Raw genomic sequence first — 6,051 nt, forward strand, 5'->3', positions numbered from 1 at the left:
ACATTACGACGGTTGTGAGGTTTGCATAGCCAACATGAAGTCACTTTTAACATAAACTCTCATATTATTTGTTATTCATAATTGGATAGAAACATTTATAAGATACAACTAGATGATACTATACGCTTTCATAACTTTTGTTGTCATACAAATGAAAATTTTACCAAAGACATATGAGATCTAAAAGTTTCATCCATTGAAACCAAAAATCATGAGAACTCATGATATGGTTGATGAGGATGATTTTAATGTTGGACTCGGTCTGCCCAAGACACATATTAGAGTTGATGTGGCTAGTATGTTATGATCCAAGTCGGGTCATACCCAATAACAAACTAGACAAACACCCATGATATTTATTTGAGATATGATCAAACAGATAAATATTAACACTTAGAATATTTGGAAATTGGGGTTCTAAATATTTGCACTTGTGTAGCAAATAAATTATATGGATAATTTATATTTTGAGAGAACATATTTTATAATGTTATTTAAGTTGGTTAAATAACATGATGCATGTTATTTACGTTATGTTATGTTACATTTTTATAATAAGTAACAAATATATCATAAGTAATAAAAATGAAAGGTTTTGAAGATTCGGAAAGGAAAAATCGCTCTCTCTCTCTCTCATCTATTTATTATATTATTCCATTAAGAACATGCATGTGTGGTTATTGGCCAATAAGAGTGGTGCATTGGTTGCATCCATCTTTCTCTCTCTCACACACAAGAAAGCAAGTACACTCTTTCTTCTTCCTCTCTAAGTTTCGGCCAAGAGAAGCAAGAACAAGGAGGAGTTTTTCAAGTGTAAATCCTAGCAAATCAAGGGTGTGTTTGTTGGTGGCTTGTGGGTATGCAAGCTTGTGGCTCTTCTCTCTTTGAAGACTAGCTATTCAAATCATCATATCCTTCATTATCTTGGACTCTTGAAGGCATATTACATAAACACCCTATGATTGTTTATATCGGTAAGCATGCAATTTCGTATATGGATCCGGGGCTTGGGTTTTTATATATAAAATTGGTTTTATATTAATCTATATAAAAAGATTTAAAAACCTTTTTATCCTCTACGTTTTTCTTTTAAATGGGTTTATATGACTTTGATAATCTTGTTAAAACCCAACATTTAAATCATGTGTTAGATGCCCTAAACATTACTTGGGGTGAGGACTAAGTATGGGTCCACTAGAAATGCTCAGAGATAATTGATTTATCATTTCTTGACTTCTATGGTCCATGGTCTTAAAGATATCCATTCATATTCCCTAAGTTTCTTATGTCATATAAAGGAAAAAAATCAAGTCTAACGTATGTATGACAAATTTCGGCATCACGTACATCATTGAAACTTGTTATGTAGTTTTCCTAGAGATATCGAAGATCAGTGGGAGCCTTAAGTGCAAGATTTGCAAGAGGCGGGGAGTGAAAACTCAATATCATCTAAATTTACACCTCTTGTAAAAGACAATGCTCCGTGGTTTTAAAGAGATCCATTCATAAAAGACAATAATTTGTCTTTTTTGGTCCATGGTCTTAAAGAGATCCATTCATATTCCCTAAGTTTCTTATGTCATATATCATCTAAATTTACAAGAGGCGGAGAGTGAAAACTCAATATCATCTAAATTTACACCTCTTGTAAAAGACAATGCTCCGTCACGACACTATTCCATCAAAACTTATCTCCTTAGAAGCTAATGATGCTCTTACAAAAGTTTCGTTGTTACTTGGTTGGGGGGGGGTGGGAGATAATCTTTAAGTTTTACTTCAAATTTAACTCCGATTACACCTCTTGTATACCATATTGCAACAACTTTTACACACTTAAATCCTTAAAATGATAGCAACCTAACCAAGAGCTAGTCCATAAAACTGAAACTTTTAATAAACCCAATAATCAACTCTTGATGTCATCTGGTTTTTAAAAGCTACTAACTTTGATGATTATGCAACCTCTCAAACTAAAGTTAAATTGGATGTTGGAAAGTTTACTAATCCTACATATTCACTATTAGTATCAATCAATATTCTGAATGGAATAAAGTTATTATTAACAAATTAAACAAAACTCCATAAGTCAGGATAACATTTGAGATTTTGTTGAAACAACTAAGAGTGTTAACAATGAAAGTAAATCGTAACACAAACATTAATACATAAATAAACACTGTTATAGGTTATATTCACGAGGGAATAAATCATCAAAGAATCTTCTCACATATATATTACAAACGATTTCTTTGAGGATCATTACTGTTCTAGTGGCTTATGAACTTTTAGAGCCACATTAGATGAACATTAATAACACGCTTCCCAAACAACCGACTTACATATATACATGTTCAAAAGAGAACCTGAAAGTTCTAAACTGAAGGTTAAAGAACACTTAGTCTACAAAATATAATCCATGTATGGGTGTATGCAAACATCAAAATGTGGTGAAATCTTTGTACAATAATTTCATCAAGAACTAAGTGGATCAATGTACCTACCTCAAGATGAGTCGGAGCAAATAAAAACAAACTTCTCCTAATATATATATATATATATATATATATATATATATATATATATTAATGACATTCTTTTGACAAGCATATGTTTCATATGTCTAAGTATTGTTTATACATACTTTGATATGATAGATCTCAAGATATATCCCTTTTTTGATAAATATCATATCATACCGAGATAGATCCGAAGGGACATTAGTTTTGTTCTACAAGTATTAACTTAAAAGGGTCCTTATAAATGTAACAAAAAATATCTCTAATTTAGAGGATAATAGGATCACTGAGATTAATTCCTTATGCTTCATTAAGTAGAAGGCTTATATAGGTTCAAGTCTTACTCGTATATTGATGTATAAGAAACTACACATCTTTTCAGTACCAAAATATCACTAAACAAGTGTAATTTCGGCAACTATATTAGAATAAATAACCACTAATGTATACAATTTTTATCTATAGGTAAATATAGTCCTATGAAATAAAACAAGCTGAATACAAAGAAAAACAGAGATAAATAGTGAAAACTAACAAGACATACCCCATGGTGAATCAAAACATGACCATGTTAACCGAGACACACCCCATGTTATCAAAGGCAATAAGAAAAGATAAAATAGAAGGTTCTAAAGAAATAAACGGCCATGCCTTCTCAAAACACGACCATGCCTTCAGAACAAGAGAAAATGAAAAATGAGAAGAGTTTGGATTTTTGTGGAACTCAACTTGGCCGTGCCTTGCTTAGCACGACCGTGTTACCCTTGACCTGTACGATTTGACCTTTTGGGTCTAATCAGCCTATAAATTTAATGCTCTTCTCTCTCCTTTAATAGACGTGAACACCCCTCGGAGGAGCATTAAATACTCTCCAATCACTTCTTTTCACCACCATTAATATGGGAATAAAAAACATCCATCCAACCCTTGAAATATAAGTAGATTAAGCTTTTGGGAGAAGTCATTAGCATCAACGATTAGTCATCCAAATTGGTTAGATTGTTTCAATCTGATCATGTTTTTATATATTACTTTAATTACTATCTTTATGTGTATTAGTGGCTAAACTTCCATAGTATCATCTTGGTTTATAATGAATCTTAATTAAAGTTTATTAATGTTAGTAAAACATGTGATCGGTTTTTATAACTAATGGTTGTGTTACAATTATCACTTGATGAGGAATGTTAAATACTCTTAAAAGATACCCTAAGTGCTAAGCTTGACTATAAGTCGAGAAATTGTTAATCTTGCGAAGCCTTAGAGAACATTAAAATAGACACCAAGATCCTGAACTTGATGATAAGTCGAGAAATCGCTATTCTTGTGAGGACATGGTTAATAAATTAAGAATCCTTAAAACCAACCCCTAAACGCCGAGCTTGACGATAAGCCGGGGAACTGCCACTCTTGTGAGGGTTTGGGGAATAACTTAAGAAACTTTTAAAGAGCCACCAAGATTTCCAGCTTGATGATAAGTCAAGAAATCTTCATTCTTGTAAGGGTTTGGTTTGGGAAAAAAACATGAATCTTAATATTGACATGGACCAAATGGATTATTAATAGTGATTACCATTTTAGAATGAGAATTATCAGTTTGAACTCGTTAAACTCTAACACAGATCTGATCTATGTATGATTAACCTAATACGGATCTAGTTCGTAATTACTCTTGATTGCATGTTATACGTTATTGATATATATTAATTGTATATATGTAATAATATTAGTATGAAGATTGAGAGTGAATCTCGGCAGAGGTTCAATAATTAAACTCCAAAAACTTAAATAAACAGTGGACTAACCCACTATATATAGAAGACAGGTCTAGTTCGTTACACATTCCGTAACGAACTAGGCACCTGCTTTGTTACATTACATAAAATAGAATAAACTTAACGAAACACTCTTTGATTCGTTAAACATCCTTAACGAATCAGATGGAATAATTAACTTAGCTCTAGTTTGTTAAACATCCTTAACGAACTAGGCATTACATTAACGAACTATATTAAAACATTAATACTTTATTACAAAAATAAACAACAAATACATAAACGTTAAATACAAAGACTCGAGACGTAAAACCGTGCACTAACAAACACCCCCTCGTCTTGAGCTCTTTGTCTTTACTTTACTTGAAACGCTTGGACTGCCAATCTCTGCAACTATGAATTCCATTCTCATAACATACACGCACAACACGTTGGAATAGCATAGCCAGATCATAGTCTTCATTGCGCTCAAACAAAATCTTGTTCTTGTGTAGCACATCATTGTCAGTCTCGGTTAAGTTAACCAGCGACATCGGGTCAATGATCTTAATCAACTCGGTCTTCAAACCTTTGCCCAGAACAATGACGGCCTCTCCGGTTCGGTTGTCGTAATACCAGCGGTTGAAGGATAGATGCATGTGTTGGTTCAAGGTCTTCACTGGTACCCGCTTCATGGTCTTTGGCAGCTTAACTTTGAGAATCAACTTCTCAAACCCGTCCTTGGATCAATTTCGTCTATACGTTTTTGGCTTGGAACCTGGGGCTTGAGGAAGTTGAAGCCAGAATTGACCTCGAATAGCAATTGTTGATGTAACCAATCTTCTATCAAGTCACCCCCGGTTGATAAATGGACGACACGCGAGGGTACGAACATCCCAATGCGGTAAAGTAAGAACGTTCATAATCTTCTCATAATATTGAACCCCTTTTCCCATTTCACAATGCATACTTTAAGATCAGAATCATATAACCAAGAAATGATATTACCTTGTACCTTTGACACAGCTTTGAATGAAGTCATTTGGTTGGCCTTGGCACGAGCAGCAACTTCGTCCTTCTTCTCTTGATCTACATATCTGTATGCCTCAATAATCTTACGGGTTCTCTTGCTTCGATACCCAAACCATCTTGCAATATCAGCATCAGTCGGGTTCTCAATTGAGTTGAATCTCGCATCAACCACATTCTTACCCTTAGAAACCTTCTCCAGATTATCCTCAGCGGCTTTAAATGTTTCCTCATTAAATACTGGAGCAACTTGATCAACATTTGTGTGTTGAAATAAGTCAGGATACTCCTCCGCTGTCACATCTTCAACCTCGACCTCTTCATCTTCATATATAAAATCCGTATTCATATGAATAGTCGCATCATTCAAAATCTCCTCCTCATTCTCTACTTCCACATCCGGCTCTGCCTCTAACACGGTCAACTGTTCATCATTCAAACCAAGCAGTAGTGAAATTTGCTCTCGTGTTAGCGACCGTTGCACAAACTGCCCAACTTCAATCTCTTTCTGGTTCACCACACTCCTGACCACTCCAGATCCATCAACAAAGATTACAGTGTCAGCTTCGATCATCTCAATCGGTTTTGCAGCAGTCGTATCATGATAAACAATAATCTGCTTGCCACAATCACCACCTCCACTAGTACCTGCACCAGATGATGAGTCGTGAGCTTGTTTCGTCTCACCACCTGCACTAGACTCATCAGGATCGTCGTTATCATTCTTGAGTCTTTTTAGTGCATCATCCTTA

Source organism: Bidens hawaiensis, unplaced genomic scaffold (assembly GCF_021521415.1).
Source record: "Bidens hawaiensis isolate Kalapana, Puna unplaced genomic scaffold, B.hawaiensis_p1.1 tig00002265_1, whole genome shotgun sequence".
In the NCBI taxonomy this organism is placed as follows: domain Eukaryota; kingdom Viridiplantae; phylum Streptophyta; class Magnoliopsida; order Asterales; family Asteraceae; genus Bidens; species Bidens hawaiensis.